This window comes from Tursiops truncatus, chromosome 2, assembly GCF_011762595.2.
Source record: "Tursiops truncatus isolate mTurTru1 chromosome 2, mTurTru1.mat.Y, whole genome shotgun sequence".
In the NCBI taxonomy this organism is placed as follows: domain Eukaryota; kingdom Metazoa; phylum Chordata; class Mammalia; order Artiodactyla; family Delphinidae; genus Tursiops; species Tursiops truncatus.
The window spans coordinates 140,608,765-140,630,648 of record NC_047035.1 but is presented as its reverse complement, the minus strand read 5'-3'; the positions used below and the strand labels follow the sequence as shown (position 1 = coordinate 140,630,648).

General features: G+C 41.4%; 1 protein-coding gene across 1 annotated transcript in view; it reads left to right on the top strand.

The window, feature by feature from the left end:
* Positions 1-21,884, top strand: part of CPEB1 (cytoplasmic polyadenylation element binding protein 1) — a 100,233-nt gene that overhangs the window by 1,921 nt on the left and 76,428 nt on the right. The window contains exon 2 of the mRNA XM_019945980.3: positions 14,248-14,422. The gene's annotated coding sequence lies outside the window, so the exon portion shown is untranslated. The remainder of the gene's footprint in view (positions 1-14,247; positions 14,423-21,884) is intronic.

The window sequence follows — 21,884 nt, the reverse complement described above, 5'->3', positions numbered from 1 at the left end:
AGCGATGTAATTTAAACTTGAGGAGTGGTTTGGCAGTACGTGCTCGGTTTATAGAACTAGGATTAGGAAGTTGACTACCCTATAAAGTCAGTCTTTATAGTATAGAAATACTTGCCATCCCGCCTCCGGAGGGTTGTCTTATAAACATCCCGCTGGCCCAGGCTCCCCTGTGGGGAAGGGGAACTGTGCCGGCCTGTACAGCCGGCAGGAGGTTGGAGAGCGAATGCGTGTGTCGAGTGACCATGGAAACATGAGCAGTTTGGATTGAGCCTTAGGCACTTGGTGCAGGAATGTTTCTGTGGTCTTGTCTTTCTTTCCTGCGGTCCCAGTACCAGTGTCTGTGAGTCAGTAAGTGGAGGAAGGTGATAAAAGTAGTGCGGCTCCATGCTCAACACCCAACTTGTTAAGAGGTTAATGATAATAGCTGTCTTTGTAAGTTTTTTCAGGGGTGACCAAGCAACTTATTTTGTTTTTAATCCTTAAAATGGGTTACAAACCCAAATCCCTACAGGGGCCTGAGGTAACAGAAATGAGTAAATGGAAAGAAAGTAGAGTAGTGCCTACTGAACTACAGAATTTGCTTAAAGGAGAGCCAGTAGCCTGGTTCTTGGCCATGCAGAAGTGTGGGCCCAGAGTTCATGGATCTTTGACTTTTTTCCTAGTTAAGCTGCCAATCTCTGTTTTTTACATGTAGCAATTAAAAAATTGAGAACACTGGATGGTTCAAAGTCTCTGAAGATTGGATTCAACCTGAGGGCTAGTTTGGGGTCTTTGTCTTAAAACATCCCTTTTAGATTTTCTCCCTATTTTGCAGATGATGAAACAGGCTTAGAAATCAAGTCAGGAGGCTATCAAGTGATAAAACCAGTGTGTGAACCTACGTTTTTCTGGTGCCATAGCTGAACCTATGGTATTATGTGTATTCCCGTATGTCAGAGGGGTCAAGGGGTTATTGGTGGTGTGCATTGTATAGAAATGCAGTGGTCTATGGGCTGGTCACATTCATAGGCAAAGTGAGCCTTAACTGCATTGGAGGGAATCTCTGGTTGCTGTGGAAGTCAGTGTGGGTCTTCTGAGCGTTAGCACAGCAGTGTTGATGTCAGGAGGAATGTGCTGTGTCTATCATTCCATAATGTGTGGCAGAGCAGTTAGCTGATTCTGAGAGAGCCAGAGGTCTGGAGAAGTCAGGCTCCTCCCACTGTGGGGGTGACCCTCCCAAACCTCTACACAAAAGACTGTCCTCTTTCAGGACAGTTAAATTTCAGCAACATTTCCCTTCTGAGACTAGGCATATTTGAAATTATGGTTTTGTAAGACCTGTGAAAGTAGAATGGGGCTTATTAAATCTCACCTTTTTTCTCTTAGCTAAAATTTCCATAATTCTGTCTTTTAGATTTCCAGGCAGAATTAATAAGGGTTTTAGCAGTATGTGGTAAAATCTGGGATAAGCTCCCAGGGCATAAAAGAGCCCTGCACCAGGACTAAGGAGCTGGCGTTTCATTCTGGGCAACACTTAGAATCTTAGTGTATAATCCACGGTAGCAGATGTAAAGGGATATGTACCTTTATTTCTGTATCTTATTCCCAAAGGATTTAAAGCATAAGGAAGTGAAGAGCATATTCTGAGATGTTGTCAAAGGAATATTTCAGTGAGACTGCAGACTCCCATACACACCAGAAAATTTTTTTTACCTGTGGTCTGGGAAGTTTTTGGAAAGATGGAAACTTTAAAATGTTACTTGTCCCCAGCTGCTGCTTTAGCTACCTTTACAGGCCAGGGTCTCAGCTGCGAGTTCAGTGTTTGTGAATTTGGTGAAGGGGAATCGTGAGATGACTAAAGTAGCTCTCTGCTCGTATTTTAGTGTTTATATGCTAGGTGATAGCTGTGCAAAGTTTTTCATTCATTGTTTTCAGCTAAATGTTCCCTATAATTGTTAGGTGTTTGTTTAAAGGGCAGATTAATTAGTGGGTAGTACTTCTGGCTTGAAGTTTGGGATAGAAATGCATGCCAAACCCAGATATTAGTGTTTAGGCTGCTGTCTTCAGTAGCTAGTGGTGGAGGCAGTAGAACAATCATGGGCTCAAATAGCAAATTATTTTCTCTCATATGGAAGAGCTCTACTAATCCCATCCTGTTCTGCAAATCTGCTTTTCCTAGGCAGTATCTAAGCTGTACTGACTCTGGGGAGAACTTGCCAGAAAGCCTGGGGGTAGGGGATGAGGGATAGGAAGAGGGTTGGACTTAAGAGGTTGGAGTGGAGGAACTTACATAAAGAATTTTTGCTTCTCTCTGTTGTTTGAGTTAAAACCAAGATGCATTGCTTGCACCCTTTCAGTATTTGGATACTGCTGACCCCGCCTCCTTTGCCCCACATACTGCAGCTTTGAAAATGCCCTTTTTCTTTCCTGCCATTGTTGGAGCCTGATTTTAGTTATACCTGTGTATGAGAGCTTGTCATCTTCTGGAAGCACACAGATTCCAGGTGTTGAAAGTTTTTATGTTCAAGATAGGACCCCCCAAAACAAGGCATTTTTCAGTTACAGTAAACTGGCTGAAAAGATTGAACTAAAAAATACATAATATGTATAATATTTCATATTTTTCATAGGGAAATTACCTGACTTTGCATAAGAAGTCAGTATCCAAATTTGAGAGTGTTAAATTTACATTGTAGACAAAATTTTCAGAGTTTTGTTACTGAGATTTAAAAAGACTCCTGTTAGGAACTATTTTGTTTACTCAGTATATAATGTGTTTTTAAGTAACACAGGTGTGGGGGAAATATTCCTGATTAAATAGGGTTGAGCTTTGCTTTCAGCGGTGCAGAAGAACACTTAGGCATGGGTAGCTTTTGAATTCTACTTCACTTTTCAATATTCCTGTATGGGTAGAGTACCCTTTTGATTTTTAAGGCATTTTGTGATGACTTTCCTTGAGGTAATTGGAGAATTCCCAGAGGGCAGGTCTAAAGATTGATTTGTGTGCTAAAAATGGGTCACAGTTGTGTGTAGCTGCTGATTCTGGGAGTAACTTGACTTATAATAGTGTGACTGGTTTCTTTATTCTTGGCCAGCATAATATGCTGACAAACTATCATCCTGACAGGCTTAGCGCCGTGGCCTGAAGTTTTCTTTGATAAAGGTGTGGGAGTAGCTCTCCTCTTGTTGAAGGAAAGCATTTACCTTGAAGGGCAGGTTGGGTTTCTTTGTGTCTTTTGACAGAACACTTAATCTCTTACTACTTAACACCTGTGCTCTCTGCATTCTGGCTTTGTGCTCCTGGCTTCTGGCTCTGACACCATCTGTCTCCTGAGTCTGCCCTTTCTCCTGAGACTTTTTTAAGCTGTACGTTTGGAATTGTTTTGAAGCTCAGGAGGTGTTGGAGACTTGTCTGCCTCCCAGGTATAACTTGGAGTTGACACCAAGCCTGGATTATAGTGTCTCAGTATGTTCACGGATGAGGAGAATTAAGCTTAGCATGAAAAATGGTTATTTATACAGTGAGAGGATGATAGAGCCAAAACTGGAACCCAGGTCTCTTTATTTCCAGACTAGTGTTATTTCTGGAATTCACGCACCTTGCTCTTTGTTATATTGATCTCTCATTATCTTTCATTTTACTTAAAATTTCCACTTGGTTCATAAGACTCTGGTTTCCTAGTTTTTCTTCTTTTCTCTGGTCTTTTCTCGTCCTGGCACTCACAGGCTTCCTCCTCCTCCCCGTGGATGCCACATTCCTCGTGGCTCATTCTGTTGGCTCATTTTTGTTCTCTTTTACAGAGGGCCTGTGTGTTCCTATAGCACCAGGTCACGTTTTAGGTTGAGCTCTTTTTGCCCTGATTGTTCTCAAGAACCATAGTTCTGATTAGCTTACTGAATGAATGTGTCTATCTGAGGCATATTAAACCTAGAAGGTCTCAAAACTACCAATTTCTTCCTTTTCCTCATCTTCTGGGGCTAATCTAATTATATCCCTTCCACCCAATTACTAGTCAGTTTTTTTCTGACTAGGGTCTAGTGTCCTCTTGGGGGAAAGAACTGTGTTTGGGTGTTTTTTTGTTTTAATTATTTTTTTTTTTAACCCTGAAGGCCCCAGTACAGATGGATGCTAGGTAAATACGTACTTGTAGCTTTCGTTCGGAAACCTCTCCCCAGTTTCTGTAACGATAAAGCCTTGATGTTATCTAACTCTTGTCTCCCTTAACTCCTGTGTATCCTTTTATCCGTTCTCCATTCCCATTGCTACCACTAGTTCAGGTCTCCCTTGGATGAATATTTTCAGTCTGCTTTTCCTACCTTCCTCCTCAGTTATTCCTGCCTGTTCAACATCTACGGCTCTGTGTGGAGCTGTGTCATAGTAATGTAATGGTCTTGTTGTTCCCAGACACATTCCTCAGACCCGCGGTCCTTGGGTCTTTTTTATTTTTGGCTGTGTTGGGTCTTTGTTGCTGCGCACGGGCTTTCTGTAGTTGTGGCAAGTGGGGGCTATTCTTCGTTGCGGTGTGCGGGCTTCTCATTGCGGTGGCTTCTCATTGCGGAGCACAGGCTCTAGGCTCTAGAGCGCAGACTCAGTAGTTGTGGCGCACTGGCTTAGTTGCTCAAATCTTACAGTTGCATGTGGGATCTTCTCGGACCAGGGCTCGAATCCGTGTCCCCGGCATTGGCAGGCGGATTCTTAACCACAGTGGCACCAGGGAAGCCCTGGTCCTTGGGTCTTAATGGGTGGTTGTATCTCCCGAGCTGAATAGTGAGCTCTGGATGAGAGGGTGTTTTCCTGTATCCTTTCTCATCCCCTTTCTCATCCCCTACACACCTCTCCACGGAACAAATAGTGAGGTGTTGCTGATTAAATACAGGAATTTTAAAATGAAACTCAAACTTCCTTTGGATTTTTGGACTTGAAGAGGCTGAATTTGTCTCTGCCGGTCAGGAGCTTACGCCAGCTCCACCACCCTGCTGCTTTTCCTGCTCATATTGCCCTGCCTGAGTTTGGGAGGCTCTCTTAATGCTAAAATTTCTGAATGTGTCAGATGGAGCTGAGAACAGTATTTCCCTGCCCTTGGAAGAGGCTCCCCCCACAGCTTCAGAGTTGGCACAGAGCAGTTCCCTGACCTGGTCTCTCCTCTCCTCCTCTCTTGTTTTTCAGGCTGCCTTGATGCAGAAGGAAGAGGAGAGCCAGGCTGGGATTCTGACTTGAGTACTAGTGCCCTGTTAACCTGGTTGACTTGGGGAAAGATTTTCAGTTTTGCTAAGCATGTCTTTTTCTTTGTAATGAGACTCAGACAAGCTCGTAAATTTTTGTGACGAACAAAGAAACTGGAGGGTCTGGATGGTTGGTTATATAGGCCCTTTTCTTGCCCTCTCCAGTTGGACTTAGCTTCCTTTACCATCCCTCTTTTCCGGTTATTGAAGGATTGTCCTCCTCCCTATTCAAAGAGCAGTTTTGTGTCTTGGTGTCCATCTTCTCTCATACCTTCAGGACCTCTTGGTCAGTTGTCCCTGCCACATCTTTTATCTCTGTCTGTAAACATGGTCATCTCTCTCTCATGTTTAGACTTTTCCTAGTACAACAGCCCCTCCAGCAACTAGCCTCACTGGCTTTTCTTAGCTTCCCCATCAAGCTTTTGTACAGAGTAACCTGCCCCCCCCCCCCAGTCTTTACTGCCTCACCCTTCATTCATCTCTTAAATCCTTGAGATCTGACATCATAGGATCCTGTTCCCTCTCACACATTCTGTTCTGAAACTCTTTTTAGCAAATTCATTTTGCCCTATCAAATCTTACAGACGTATCTTGAGCCTTTCAGGATGTTTGCATTCCTGCTGAGATGTTCTTATAAGATCTTTGAAAAGTGCAAATTTGATCATCTATTCTATGAGGCAGTGGTTTTCAAACATTTTCATCTCAGGATTCCTTTATACTCTTAAAATTTTGAGGACCTCAGGAGCCTTCACGCATGTGAATCATATCTGTCAGTATTTACCCATTAGAAATTTAAACTGAAAATAAATTTATCCATTAGTCATTTAAAAGTAACAAATCTATTACGTACTAACAATTGTATTTTCCAAAACAAAAAAAAACTGAGAAAAGTAAGCATTTTTCTATATGTTTGTTAACCTTTTTAGTATCTGATTTAATAGAAGCTGGATTTTGTTGTCTGCCTCTGTAATCTGTTGCCATACGTTGTTTTGGTAGATGTATATGAGGAAAATTTGGTCTCACATAGATATGTAGTTGGAAGAGGAAAAATATTTTAATAGCCTTTTCAGGTGATTTGGCTTTTCCTCTTTGGCGCCAACAAGTGGTAACTTCTTAAAGGTTCCAGTTGTCCTTCAGTATCCATGGGGGATTGGTTCCAGGACCCCCCATGGATACCAAAATCCGGGATGCTCTAGTTCCCTATGTAAAATCACACAGTATTTGTTTATAACCCACGCAATCCTTCCATATACCTCAGATCATCTCTAGATTACTTATAGTACCTAATACTATGTAAGTAATTGTAAATACAACGTAAATGCCAGTTAAGTAGTTGGCCAGTGCATGGCAAAATCAGCTTTTGCTTTTTGGAAATTTCTGGAATATTTTCCCCTAATAATTTTACCCTGTGGTTAGCTGAATCTGCAGATGAGGAACCCAAGGATATAAAGGTCCAACTGTAGTTGCAACATGAAATCTGAAGCCGTATGGATGTACTCTTCATGCTCTGTTATGTTAAAATGCATTGGTCTGTCTTGCATTTTGGATGTCATCTACCCATGTCTGATTTTGTAACATCATGTTTTAATCATTTGACAAATGTTGGTTCACTGAGTTGTGCAGTATTGCAAATACTGGTTAATAGCACCACCAGTCTCATCAGAAAAGTCTTTTAAAGTATTGAGGAAGGTGTCGAGTTCAAGTGGTGGCAAATACAGTTTTTCCAGAATTCTTATTTTTTTCTTCCAAGTTCAAATTTTATCATTAGCAACAGATACTGACAATGATTTATCTTTTGAAGCTACTGGCTTAACTTTGTTTTCAAGAGAATGTTTGCCAAATACCCAAAATTGATAACCATAGTATGTCAGTTGTTTCTTCAAGTATTACAAAAATTATTTCATGGAAAAAAAAAAGAGGCTAATTCTTCTTGAAACTCAAACACAAATACTTAAAAAAATTTTTATTTTTAAATTCTTATTTTTTGGCTGTGTTGGGTCTTCGTTGCTGCGCCTGGGCTTTCTCTAGATGTGGCAAGCTGGGGCTACTCTTCCTCGCGGTGCATGGGCTTCTCATTGTGGTGGCTTCTTGTTGCGGAGCACGGGCTCTAGGCTCATGGGCTCTAGAGCGCAGGCTCAGTAGTTGTGGTTCACGGGCTCAGTTACTCCGCGGCATGTGGGATCTTCCCGGACCAGGGCTCGACCCGTGTCCCCTGCATTGGCAGGAGGATTCTTAACCACTGCACCACCAGGGAAGTCCCCTGTCTCAGGGAATATTAAAGGCATGTACTCAAGGGTTGAGATTTAATAAAATTTTTACTGTTTACCCAAGGACATAGTAAATCTGGCTTTTTCTGGGAATTCATACCATAAGGAATACAATAAATTTTGCTACAGTTTATTGGCATTGCCTTGATTTCTGCTAAGGTGTCAGATTTACCTACTTCTATTGCTTTTGTATCATCAGTGCAAATGTCAACACAGTGAAAAAATAAACTGATATCTTAGAATTATGAAAATAGTTTTGTTTTCATGGACCTCTGAAAGGGTGGGTACCCAGACTCTGCTTTGAGAACTACTGCCACAGAATAAGGTCAAGTTCCTTAGTTAGTGTATAAAGTCTCTCATGGTCTGACTTCAGCTTAGTGGCCACGTTTGAGCCCTTGCTGGTCTATTCCTTGAACTTTTAAAAAATTGGGTAGTAACATACATGCAGTAAAAGGCACTAGTGTTAGTGTATAGCTTGATCAATTTTTACATGTTTATATAGTTTTATGTATTTTTACTTATTTATGTTTATTTTTATATATCACAAATCAAGATGCAGAACATTTCCAACACTCTGTAAGGTTCCTTTGTGCCTTTTATCCCTTCCCCTCTCCACACACACACACACATACACACACACACACACACACACACACACACAGAGTTAAATACTGTTCTGATTTCTGTTGTCATCAGTTGGCTTTGCCTGTTTTTGAACTTCTTATAAATGAAATCATGTAGCATGTACTCTTGAGTTTGGCCTTTTTTTTTCCCCACAGTTTAGTTTCTGTGAGGTTTCTGTAAGTTGCAGTGTAGTACAGAAGTTTTGTTTTTGCTGTATAGTACTACATTAGAGATGTGAATAATTATCCATCTTACACGTTACAGATGTGAACAATTTAGACATGCTTATGGGTGTGCAGAAAAGAGTTAACGTAGCAGATCTCACTGCTGTCCTTTGGCTGGTGTCTGGGAACTTGGATTTTGAGTTGCCACCATTCCCAGAACTGGTTAAGAATGATTTACTCTACATAAACTATATTAGGTATAGTAAATCATTGGCTTTAAGTATAGTAATATGCCTGTTTGGCAAAACCTTTTAACCTTTTTACCTACCTACTATCCTTTCTAATTTCTATGTATGTTTATTATTAGGCTTATGATATAGCATATAACTTACTTGTTTATGTGCTTGTGTTCCCATTAGACTAATTCCTTGGGAGCTGGGGCTGTCTTATTTATCCTCTCTCCCCAGAATAGCTCCTGGTGTATGGTGAGAATGTAATCAGTAAATATAATTGTAATCTTTGGGTCCCCAAGCACGAGGTCATATTGTTCGTGGCTTCCTTGTTTTTTGTTCATGTGGAATTGTCTCTGCTCCAAACTTAAAATCCCAAATCCTGAAATGACTTTGAGTGGCCAAGAGCTTTGACAGTGAAAAGAGATAGAATTGATGAGTGAATATTGGTTTTGTTCTTGTCTTAATAATTAAGAAAGGAGTCACTACAATTTATGGAGGTTGTGATGGAGGTGGTAAAAATACCTATGAAATGAATATAATATGGGTCTGCTTTTCCTGTGGTATCTGTATTGAGTGCCTGCAAATTTAGCAGATATTATGTTGGGTGCTACTTTGATAAAGGCCTTGAACGATCTTACAGTTTATCAAATGCAGAGCTAACTATGCATACAGCAAACAGTTTGACAGGTAAGTGTGACAAGAGCTACAGTTATAGTGACCATGTGTTTTACGTATTCTTGAGCAGTCTTGGTATTAAATATTCCCTTAATGTTCTCATAAACCTGTCCTGGAAATTGTAGTATTTCCTTTTCCAGACTGAGTTTATAGAGCGAAAAGAATATTGGGCATTAAATGCATTCTGTAGAAACTGAAGAATAACCAGAAAAGTAAAGGGAGAGCCAGGAGAAAGTGGTTCCTGAATTAAATGAGTGGAGAGTAGCCGAGGATCAGACACCCAAAGATGTCAATCAAGTAAGATAGATTTGAAGTATCGGTTGGGTTTGGCAACTCAGGTCATTAATGTAGTTTCTTTTGGGGAGAGAAGGACATGCTGGCAGGATATTATGGGTTGAGAGGAAGGATGAACAGGAGGTTCAGAAGTAAATATGGCATATTTTCTAAAAGATTGGTGGTAGAGCAAAAGGAAGAAAGGCAGTGGCTTAACAGAATGTTTTAAATCAAGGAAGATGTGTTTTTTTTTTAAGATGAGAGAGCCTTGAGCATACTTACTAATGGGAAGGAACCAGTGGAGAACAGAGAGGGAAGTGAGATCATGAATGAAGAGGAGGTGGTATCTTGAGTCTTGTATCTGGTCTCTTTCTGCAGATAAGGACCTGCAGCCTTATCTCCTTTATTCCTGGTGAGCCTCCCTGCCCAGTCTTGTTCCTGCACTCCCTTTCCTTGAATTTACTGTGTTCTGTATCCACTCTGTGCTTGTTCTTTGTCTATTATGTTCTTCTTCAGGCTTGCTTATTGAAATTCTGCTTTTTCATTAATCCCTAGCTTAAAAGTCTGAATTGTTAAACCATCCTAGGTACCTTAAATATACTCATCTCTTCTGTAGTATTTTGTACTTACCTTGATCTCCACTTACCTAGCTGGTTGTCTTTCTTTCTCCCACTTAGCTCGTTCTCCCCAGGGCATGGATTATGTTTTACATGTTTCAGTAATCTCAACATCTGACCTAGCAGGTTAGTATTTATGAAATATTAGACTATGTGACACTGTCATTTTGTTGGTAGAAAAGGTAGGATATTGACAACTTCATATGGATCAACCTAATAAATTTTTATTCCTTACATTCTTGCACAGAAGACTTGAGGTGGAAGTTTAAGAATGGACAAGCAAGGACCAAGGAGAAAAGTTAGAGAAGCATTTCTTAACAGCTGTAGAGTCACTGAAATTCAAACAGAAACTGGCTTTGAGTGACCAGGAGACTAAAGCAAACATGGAAACTTGGCTAGATTTACATTTTCCCATAATGTAAGGAAAACATCAATTCCTTAGGGGAAACTGCAACATTTCCTTATCTTGGTCTGAATGACATTTTTCTGAGTGGGTAGTCATACAAGTGCTGTTCGAAATTGTGGTAAACAGTATCCTCAAAATCCTGAGTGTACATGCTAAAGAGGTTTTATTCAGCTTTATCATTACTTACTAAAAAATTGAGACCAAATTGCCAAAGTACATCTCAGAACCACTTTTTTTGGGATACCTAAGTATATTACTTTCTTTTGCTGTACAATAGGTTAAAAAAACCAAAATGTTCAAGACCAGTGCTATTAGCTAAAAATATCTGATTAATTAGAAAACTAAACTCAGAAAAATTTTTAGCATGAATGGTTTTGCAAAGGGAGTCAGTGGATTCCAATCCATGGAACCCCAGGCTTAAAACTCCATCAGGAGGAGTAGATAAACTGTGTCCCATTCAGACAGTCTTCCATAAGTCTTTCAGCTGGCTTTTGAGGACTCAGGTAATAGTCTTGAAGTGGTCTGCAGTGTAGATATTTTGTTGTTGATTAAAGGCAAACTTAATGAAAACAAACCCAGAAGGTGGTAGAGTTGGCATTCATTTGTGACAAATATCCGCAAACCAGGATTTTGACCTAAAGGAATGGCCATTTCATCACCATGTTGATCCCGGGTTATACGGTATTTGAAGACAAGGCCAGGGTTTCTAAAATAGGGCAAATCTAGATTTGTTCTGGCATACAAATAGGTATAACATTTTAGGATCTTATTCCTGAACTAGCAAACATAGCTGCATGGTGTGGGTTCAGATTTTAAAGAATTATGAGTGGTAGTTTCAAACCATTAAGGCAAAAAACCCTCTAGTTATGTGCTGTAAGCTTCTCTGTGAACTTGATTAGGATAAGTTGAAAGCATACTTATGAGTAACAGTGATGGAGTTGGGAGACATTTGTCCCTAATAAGTTATCGAGCGTATCCAGGCACTTTAATTTCTCATTACCACAAAGTCTGCAAGGTAGGTGGGTACTCCATTTTCTACCTAAGGCAACCAAGGCTCAAAGAAGATACTTAAGTATTTGTACTCCAAAGCATATAGACCTCCTTTCCAGTCTGCTCTCTTCTCCCATACCTAACACTCTGCCATGCTGGACCACTTTTGATAATGCTGCTCTGTTCTCTGTGTTCTTCAGACCTTCGTCTTACCCTCACTTCCAGGCACATTCTCTTCCTCTGAGTCCCCTCAGCTCAGAGGACAGTGTATGTTTACAGCACATTGTAGCTTGCGTTGTGATTGTTCACGACATAATCAGGTCTTAGTTCCCTTTCTAGACTTCAAAAAAATTTTTTTGACTGAGTCTCTGTCTAACCTGCCTACCCTTAGAATGCTGCTGTAGATAGCAGGCAATTGGTTAATGGTTATTAGGCAGGGGATGAATGAAGCATGTAGCCTTAAGATCCGCAGATTGATTATAAGTGCTTATTATCTTAGCCCTTGTGCAGTTGCCTTAACGAAGTTGAAAATCATCTTAGAAATCTACAGTTGTGAAAAGGGCCTTGTGTCAGTGGATTTAACCATTCTCGGTGGGACCTCTCTGGAGGGCTTGGGAAAACAACCTTGCAGGACTCTTTCAAGAGCTTGAAAATGATATGGAACTCAAGTTTGTCCCTTTAAGGCCATCCTGCAGAGTTTATAAAATTGTAAATGTTTCTGGTCATTCTCATGCTTATACCTGGATTTTAATAGGTTAAACAAAATAACACCAGGCTTTTTAAATTTTGTTTTGAAGTTATCACCTACAAGATCTTAGGTGCTAGTTTCCTTACTTGGTCTGTTCCCCCCCCCCCCCCCCCCCCCCCCCCCCGCCCCAAGGTAATTGGGAATGATATAACTGATGAGTCAGGCTCCCCTTAGAAGATTCAGTCTGTCAGCCAGTATCTCATTGCTTAAATGTCAGGCATGGGATGTGGTGAGTTAGGGAGATTGAAAAGTAAAGAATGGTACCTAGATTTCTGTCTAGGGCACCTGGAGGATGGTGGTGTTATTTGCTAAGACAGAGAATAACAAAAGAATCACTTGGGTGGGGGTTCAGTTCATGTTTATGTATCTGGGAGTGCTTTTCTCATTCAGTAATGTCTTAACCTGAGTTGTAAGTACTTTTAATGATCGTGTGGAATTGTATAACTTATTTAAACAATTCCCTTTGGGTGGTGTTTGTACCACTCTTGGTCCTGACCGTGTCTTTTCCTGTGATTATATCTTCAGATGTAAAAATGGTAGCTACCATATGCCAGCACCATCCTAAGTGCTGTAAACATCTCATCAGAAGGTTGGTAGGTACTCTTCTGCCATTTCACAAATGGGGAAACTGTGGCACAGAGATTAATAACTGCCAATAAATGGCAGAACCAAACTTTTTAAACAACTGTATTGAGATATAATTTGCATAACCGTAAAGTTCACCTTTCAACTGTAAAGTAGGTGGTACTCCATTTTGTACCTAAGGCAACCAAGGCTCAAAGAAGATACTTAAGTGGTAAACTTAGTATTTGTACTCCAAAGCATATACACCATCTTTCCATACATATATTTACAGTTTTGTAACCATCACCGTAGTCTAATTTTAGAATATTTTCATAATCTCAAAAAGAAATTTTGTACCTATTAGACACGACCTTCTAACCTGCTCCCCACATCCCCAGTTGAAGGCAGCTAATCAACTTTATTTTTTTTTTATAAATTTATTTTATTTTAGTTTTGGCTGTGTTGGGTCTTTGTTGCTGCGTGCGGGCTTTCTCCAGTTGCGGCGAGTGGGGGCTACTCTTCGTTGCGGTGCACAGGCTTCTCATTGTGGTGGCTTCTCTTGCTGTGGAGCACGGGCTCTAGGTGCACAGGCTTCAGTAGTTGCAGCACGCAGGCTCAGTGGTTGTGGCTTGTGGGCTTTAGAGCGCAGGCTCAGTAGTTGTGGCACACGGGCTTAGTTGCTCCGCAGCACGTGGGATCTTCCTGGACCAGGACTGGAACCCATGTCCCCTGCATTGGCAGGCGATTCTTAACCATTGCACCACCAGGGAAACCCCAACTAATCTACTTTAGATTTGCCTATTCTGGATGTTTCATATAATTGGGCTCATATAATCTGTGGTCCTGTGTGACTGGTTTCTTTCACTTAATGTTTTTGAGGTTTACTTGTGTTGTAGTTTGTATCAGTACTTCATTCTTTTTTATTGCCAAATAATCTATTGTGTAGATAAATTCAAGATTTGAACCAGGTGTGTCTGGTTCTTAAAGCTCATGTTGCTGCTACCATGCCATTCTACTTCCTATACATGTCCCATTATGTTAGAAGGTTCTTGAGGCAGCATCTTACATTTCAGTGTTTCTCCCTCTTATGGTTCTCTCAGGGTGCCTTGCTTAGAGTGAAGTATTTTAATATATAGGCAAGAAACCCAAGTCCTTGTTAACTTTAACTTGTGGTGTTGGATTAGAAGAAAGGAGGTGTGAAGTCTCTATTAAAAGGGAGAGTAGAGGGCTTCCCTGGTGGCGCAGTGGTTGAGAGTCTACCTGCCGATGCATGGGACACGGGTTCGTGCCCCGGTCCGGGAAGATCCCACATGCCGCGGAGCGGCTGGGCCCATGAGCCATGGCCGCTGAGCCTGCGTGTCCGGAGCCTGTGCTCCGCAATGGGAGAGGCCACAACAGCGAGAGGCCTGCGTACCGCAAAAAAAAAAAAAAAAGAAAAGAAAAAGGGAGAGTAGAAAATCTAAACATCTTTTTTCTGCGTCTAGGAGGAAGACGCAGGAAGGATAAAAGATTGCTGGGACAATCAGGAAGCACCTGCGCTCTCCACGTGTAGCAATGCCAATATCTTTCGAAGGATAAATGCCATATTGGATAATTCTCTGGATTTCAGTAGAGTCTGCACTACACCTGTAAATCGAGGAATCCATGATCATTTGCCAGGTGACTTAGATTTGAAAACTTGGATGTGCTAGGCATGTGTACACAGCTGTTTCTAGGCAGCTTCCTGGTGACGCCTATGAAGAATGACCTTGAATCTCTGACAACACTTGCCCCTTTTGTAGTTTGCCTTGTGGATTGGGTCCCCTTTGGGGTGAAGACTTCCTTCGATTATAATACAGAAATCTTTTTTATGATTCACAAGACGATTAGGTGAAAAAGGATAGGTCAAAGTGACAGGGCTATTTATATATACAATTACAGTAGAGTCACATATGTTAAGATAGATTTTCTAATAGCTGCATTAGGAAAGTTTAAAAAAGTGTAATACTTGATCTAACCCAGTGTAGTCAAAATATCGTGTCAACATGTAATCAACATAAAAAACTTTTAATGAGATATTCTTTCGTTAGTACTAAGACTTCAAAATCCAGCGTATATTTTACATTTACAGCACAGCTCAATTTGAATTAGCTTCATTTCAAGTGCTCAGTAGCCACATGTGACTAGTGGCTACTGTATGGGATGGTGCAGCTCTTCAGTGTTTTAATTTCTTTCAAAATGAGTGCAAGTCAACAAGCATTTGATTTTTATGATATTTGATTTTATGATTTTATGATATTTTATGATATTTAGTATATTCCACAGAATAGTTGGGGAGAGGGGAGCATCTCCTGAAGATGATTCACAAGGAGGCTTGGGTGTCCTAACAGTGTTTCATAATCTTTTTGTGGGAGTTGCAACATATTATAGGAATGTTGATGGAATATTTTTTGTTTGAATTATTTTAGATGAAAGTGAACGTGTTTTTAATTTTGTAAACGGACCTTGAAAATATTTGGTAAAACACAGATTCTCAGAACAAGGACTGGTAATTGCTGTTTTTTAGTTACAAATTCTTTGATTTATTTTTAACTTGGCCTTGGAAATAATTCCCACAAAGATGTAGGAGCATGTGAACATAAAGTAGCTAAATGTTTAAGGGAGAAGTCCATTAGGAAGGAGATGGCCCGATGGAATTTATATTTATTAAATTGTGCTGGAAGGGAAATGAGAGAAGAGCATGGGGGCTGGGAGACACCGGTGGGTCTTGTCTCTTCTAACTTCCAAAAGAGTATACATGTGATGTTTTCTGTTATTTGGAGTCAGCTGTGAGCTAACCCTTATTCTTTAGCTTATGCTGAGTTAAAAATTCAGAGAACCTGCTTGCTATGTATGCGTTGTTTTTTCCTTTTCAGAAAGTTGCATGAGTTATATTCCAATAAGAATGACACTCAACAATGACTTAAATTTCACTGGGTTGCTTCAGACATGCTGGAACTTTTATGGTTTATAGCAAAGTATTTTTCAGCTAATGCTAGGTTGTTGACTTGTGTGAGGGGAAGGCTCCTGGTCAGTGCGACAGGAGCTTTGAGGAGTGTACGTTTGCAGTTGGCCAGGGCGCCCGGTGGCCTCGCTGGCAAGATGCCAGGTGCTGGTGAAAGTGTTACCATCCCACTCTGCCCAGGTCACTGACTGGCCAGACTACAAGGTACAGACTTCTTGGCCTCTTCAGGGTCTTCTCAGGGCACGGGTTCAAGAAGAGTACCTTGAAGAAATAGGGAAACCTGGCTTGTAAGGTTGCCCTTGGGCAGTGAGATAAAGTAGATAGTTTTTCCAGCTGTAGGGCAGAATGGTGCCTCCCCAAATGCCTCACAGAGTCCTCCTGGGGGGCTCAATAAGGAAAGCAGTACTGCAGTTTGAAGGGACCTCAAGGGATTGTAGGAGAGGTTCTGGTCAAGGTGTTCTGGGCTGTCCTTCGCACATATCTAGCCCCACGGTATGGTCAGCTCTCTCTTTGTCCCCACCTGAGATGTTGGTGCAGGGCTGTGGGCTCTTGGTCTTGAGTGGTGAGGCAGGGCTGCCTGGCCTAGAGCAGAGAGCAGCTTTCCCAGGTTTCCCCAGCAGGAAAACCCACCTTGTGGTTAATGAGCAAGTAAACTTGGGCATGTATTTTCCATGAGGAACTTCAACGTGAATTTGCAGCTTCTGGTCAGAAGTAATCCTATTACCTAAGGAGATAATCAGAATGATAAAAACCTAAGAACAAGGGCTTCCCTGGTGGCGCAGTGGTTGAGAGTCTGCCTGCTGATGCAGGGGACGCGGGTTCGTGCCCCGGTCTGGGAAGATCCCACATGCCGCGGAGCGGCTGGGCCTGTGAGCCATGGCCCCTGAGCCTGTGCGTTTGGAGCCTGTGCTCTGCAACGGGAGAGGCCACAACAGGGAGAGGCCCGCGTACTGCCAAATAAAAAAAAAAAAAAACACCTAAGAACAAGATTGGTTATCACAGTATTATAACTAGGGACAATTTGATGACAACAAAAGCTGAAGTAACCATGCAGTGGAATGCTCTGCAGTTATTGATATGATGTTTGTAGAAGACTACTTAATGATATAGATAATCACAGTACCTGAAGTGAAAAAGCAAAGTGCAAAACAGTATGGTCTCAGGTATGTATATATGTATAGAAAAAGACTGGAATGACAAGACATAAATGTAGCAGTGAAGGTGTAATGGGTAATTTGTTTTCTGTGTGCTTTCCCCTACTGGTTCTTCTGTGACAAACATGGGTTTTTTAAAAATTAATTAATTAATTAATTTATATTTTTTGGCTGCATTGGGTTCTTGTTGCTGCACGTGGGCTTTCTCTCTAGTTGTGGCAAGCGGAGGCTACTCTTCATTGTGGTGCGTGGCCTTCTCATTGCGGTGGCTTCTGTTGTTGCGGAGCACAGGTTGTAGGTGCGTGGGCTTCAGTAGTTGTGGCTCATGGGCTTAGTTGCTCCACGGCATGTGGGATCTTCCCGGACCAGGGCTCAAATCCGTGTCCCCTGCATTGGCAGGCAGATTCTTAACCACTGCGCCACCAGGGCAGTCCCCAAACATGTTTTATAATAAAAACAACTTGTTAAAAATGGTGTATCTTGGCACAGTGTTTCACATTGCTGTTTGAATTTTGCATAGGCGAATTTAATTTTAATTGCACACCTTGTTTCGTATAGGTATACCTAACTTTGCAATAGTTAATGTACCATTTATTTTTTTCATTTGAGCAAATGTTTGCATTGTCATTTGCAAGGCTGTGTGTTAGCTGTGACAAAATTTCATTACATACAGTATGCAGCGAGAGTAGTATCAGAACTACACGCTCAGTTGATAAGGTATTATTGGGAAAGTGCTGTGGCAGGGTCAAAGGAAGGAGAGACTGTACTGGTTAGGGAACTAGGAAACACTTTTGGATGAAGCAGCATTTGAAACGTGCCTTGAAGAAGAGAAAGCCATTTCATTGTAACTGGATGTTGAGTAGATTTTTTTTTAACTGTTGCTTCAGAATTAGCATTGGGGTCCAAAGCTGAAATTGAAGAGGTGTTGTTAAATGACCTGTGGTACAATGACAGTCCCCAAGAGTTGGAGCCAGGTACACCTCACTGGCTTCACAGATACGAAGAGGTCACAGAGCTGTCCCTACTACCACAAACATCATCTCAGCCTTTCCCTGGTCTGTGTAAGAAGACTGCTTAGGGAGGGCAGCATTTGAAGTGATTCCCTCCCCTCTTAGTGGAGCACAGTGGGGCGCAATGCTGCTTCCGCTGTCAAGCCAAGCGAGTTTGGAAGTGTCTTCCAAGAGAAGCATTTGTGTAGGTTGAGGGGGCTTCCAAGAAGGAAGGCAAGGTTGAGCCCATTGTTAGGCAGCAGACTTGCTCTCTGTCCTTGACTGAGTAGAGATGAAAGAGAAATTGAGAGAAGATGTGGGGCAGGGAGGGAGGAGGGTGGAAGGTGGCTGGAGCTGTCTGATTCCCACCAGTTGACCCACAGGGAAGTTGTGACTTTCTGTGGTTCAGGAGAAGTTGCAGAAGGCCTGAGCTTTTGGGCTAGCATCCCACCAAGATGGCCCTCGTTGTTGTGTATGGGGTGGTAGGAGTTGGGATGGGGCTGGAAGGGTAGGCTAGAGCCGGATCCCTTACACAAGCAACTCCTCATGAGAGGGGTGTCTGCTACCTAGAGGGCCCTTTCCCCACTCCCTGGTCCCTTAAACCATAATCTATCAATATTAAACTCTGAGGAAGGAGGGAAATGGGCTGTAAATGGACATGTGATTAAAGCATAAATGAACTGAGTATTTATTTAGTGTCTGTAAAGTGTGAAAATTGGTAAGATGAGGTTAAGGGACATCTTAACTACTGGATGGGCTGGAGGCAGTGACTGGAGGAAAAAGTTTCATGTTAACTCCCTGAGAAAAGGGAAAGATTAGTCAAAGTAGTTCACAGTAAGGTGTGGGACTGAAACACTGATTAAGATTTTTTTATTTAAGTGTAATACACATACAGAAAAGTACATATCATAAGTGAAGCGCTCACACTGTCTCCAACTGAACACAAGCATGTAACTGGCACCCAGATCTAGATGAACTGACTTTCAATTTAGGACCAAAAAAGTGTATAATTGTACAGATGTATTGAATTTCTGACTGAGATGATTTCCTTTTTTATTCTGGAGTATCATCAGTAAATTGTCTGAAAAGCTATTCTGAAATAAATTTTACTGTATTCAGGGACTTCCCTGGTGGCACAGTGGTTGGGAATCTGCCGGCCGGTGCGGGGGACGCGGGTTCGAGCCCTGGTCCAGGAGGATCCCACATGCTGCAGCGTGACTGAGCCCGTGTGCCACAACTACTGAGCCTGAGCTCTAGAACCCGTGCACCACAACTGCTGGGCCCGTGTGCCACAACTGCTGAAGCCCGCATGCCTGGAGCCTGTGCTCTGCAACGGGAGAGGCCGCTGTGGTGAGGGCCCCGTACGCCGCAGCGAAGAGTGGCCCCCGCTTGCCGCAAGTAGGGAAAGCCCGTGTGCAGCGACAAAGACCCAATGCAGCCAAAAAACAAATAATAATAATTTTACTATATTCAGCCCCAGCTAACAGGCGACAGTTGAAATTACTCTCGGGAAGTCTTGTTTCCCACAAAATAAATATTTTGTAGAACCTTAATACATGGCTTCAGCAGTTAAATCCAAGTATAACATACATACAGAAAAGTATGTATGATACTTTTACTATGATAAATATGCAAATTCAATGACTTTCCACATACCAAACACGTCTTGTATATATCCACTCATATATAGAGGCAATAGACCAGAAACCCCCAGAAACTCTGCAGTCTCTTAACTAGTGAAGGGTAAACCACCATGCTGACTTTTAGATGCATACATTAGTTCTGCCTGGTTTTGAACTTACATAAATAGAATCATAAATATGTACTCTTCAGCTGTGAAATTCATCCATATCACAGCCAGTAGTTGTGGATCATTTGTTCCCACTGCTATACTGTATTCTGTTGTATGAATATTCATTCTGGCTTATTCATTCTACTGTTAATAGACACTTGGGGCCATTATGAATAGTGCTGCTATGAGCATGTCTTTTGGTGAACTTATTTCTTTTGGGTGTGCTCCTAGGAGAGTGTTGGCTTATAGGGTATGTGTGATTTCAGCATTAATGGATGCTGCCAGTTTTTCACAGCAAGTGCACCGGTTTACACTTGTGACAATGTCAGATGGTTTGGGTTAGTTCCACATCCTCACTAACAATTGGTATTGTCTTTTTCACTGGTCATTTTGGTGAGTATGTAATGGCATCTCTATTGTGGTTTTAATTTTCATTTCCCTGATGACTCATGAAGTTGAACACCTTTTCATATGTCTGTTGACCTCTGGATATCCACTTTCCTGAAGTGCCTTTTCAGGTCTTACCCTAATATTTCTTTATGGTTACCTGCCTTTTTCCTGTTTACTTGTTGCTCTTTCCTGTTTACTGTTTACATATTCTGCATATGAGTTCTTTGATATATAGAATAAAAATGTTTTCTCCCAACCTGTAGCTTGTCTTTATACTTTTTTTTTTTTGCGGTATGTGGGCCTCTCACTGTTGTGGCCTCTCCCGTTGCAGAGCACAGGCTCCGAACGCGCAGGCTCAGCGGCCATGGCTCACGGGCCCAGCCGCTCCGTGGCATGTGGGATCCTCCCGGACCAGGGCACGAACCCATGTCCCCTGCATCGGCAGGTGGACTCTCAACCACTGAGCCACCAGGGAAGCCCTCTCTATGCTTTTAATTGGTATATTTTGAATAACATAATTTAAGTTTTAATGATGTCCAGTTTATCGACTTTTCAAATATGGTTAATGCTTTGTGTCCTGTTTAAGAAATGTTTCCCTATTCCAAAGTCATGAAGATATTTTGTGTCTCGTTTTAAAAACTTATTGTTTTACCTTTCACTCTTAGATTTCCAACCCATCTGGGATTAATTTTATACATGGTGGAAGGTCAAGATTCATTTTTTTCTGTATAGATAGCCAGTTGACCCAGTACTATGTTGAAAAAAAATCCCTTTTCATTGCACTGCTGTCACCTTTCTCATAAATCAAGTATATATGTTGTATGTGCATGTCGGTTTTCTTCCATTGAGCTGTTTATCTGTCCTTGTCTTAGTTACTACAACTTTATAGTAGATTTTGATATTTGGTAGTGAAGTCCTCTGGCTTTGTCCTTCATGATTCTTGGTTCCTCTTGGATTTTTGCATTTCCACATGGTCATAGATTTAGCTTGTCAGTATCACGTCGTTCCACCCCCCCCAACCCCCACTCCCAAACTCTGCCGGAATTTTGATTGAGATTTCATTGAATCTATGAATAAATTTGTAGAAAATTGGTATGTTGATGACAAATCTTTGAATTCATAAAGTTGGTTTGTATCCTTTCATTTATCAGGTCTTTAATTTTTCTCAATGTTTTATAGACATCTTGGACATCCTTTTTTAGGTTCATCTCTAGGTCTGGGTAGGTGTCTGTCTAATGCTACTGTAAATGATTTTTGTGTGTGTCGTTTTCTGTTTAGTTGCTGCTGCCTGATGGTCTTTTCTAATGTGGGCTCCAGAGCTGGCTATACATACTGTTGAGTTTTGGAAATTTGAGTCCCTCTTACATGCAAATTTAAGTTTATGGTATTCTGTTTTCTAAATGTTCTGTAGTTTCAGTCTGCGAGTGGTTTTATTCACTTTTGTTGATCCATGTGGTTTTTGGAGGATATATGGAGAGATTTGGATTTAGGCAGCTGCCCATTTTCCAATAGGAACCAGGAAATCTGATCGTGCTGATCTTGTTTGAAAAAAATATGCATGTGCGTGTACACACATATCTTGGCAAAATGTACACCAAATTTTTTTATATTAAAATATTAATGATGTACACACCTTTTAGAATGTCTGAAATTAAGAAGACTGACCATGCCAAGAATGACATGAATGTGGAAGATCTGGAACTTTCATAAACTGCTGGGGGGAATGCAAAATGGTACAACTGTTTGGAAAACAGTTTGGTAGATTCCTAAAAAGTTAAACACTTACCTACCATATGACCCAGCAGTTCTACTC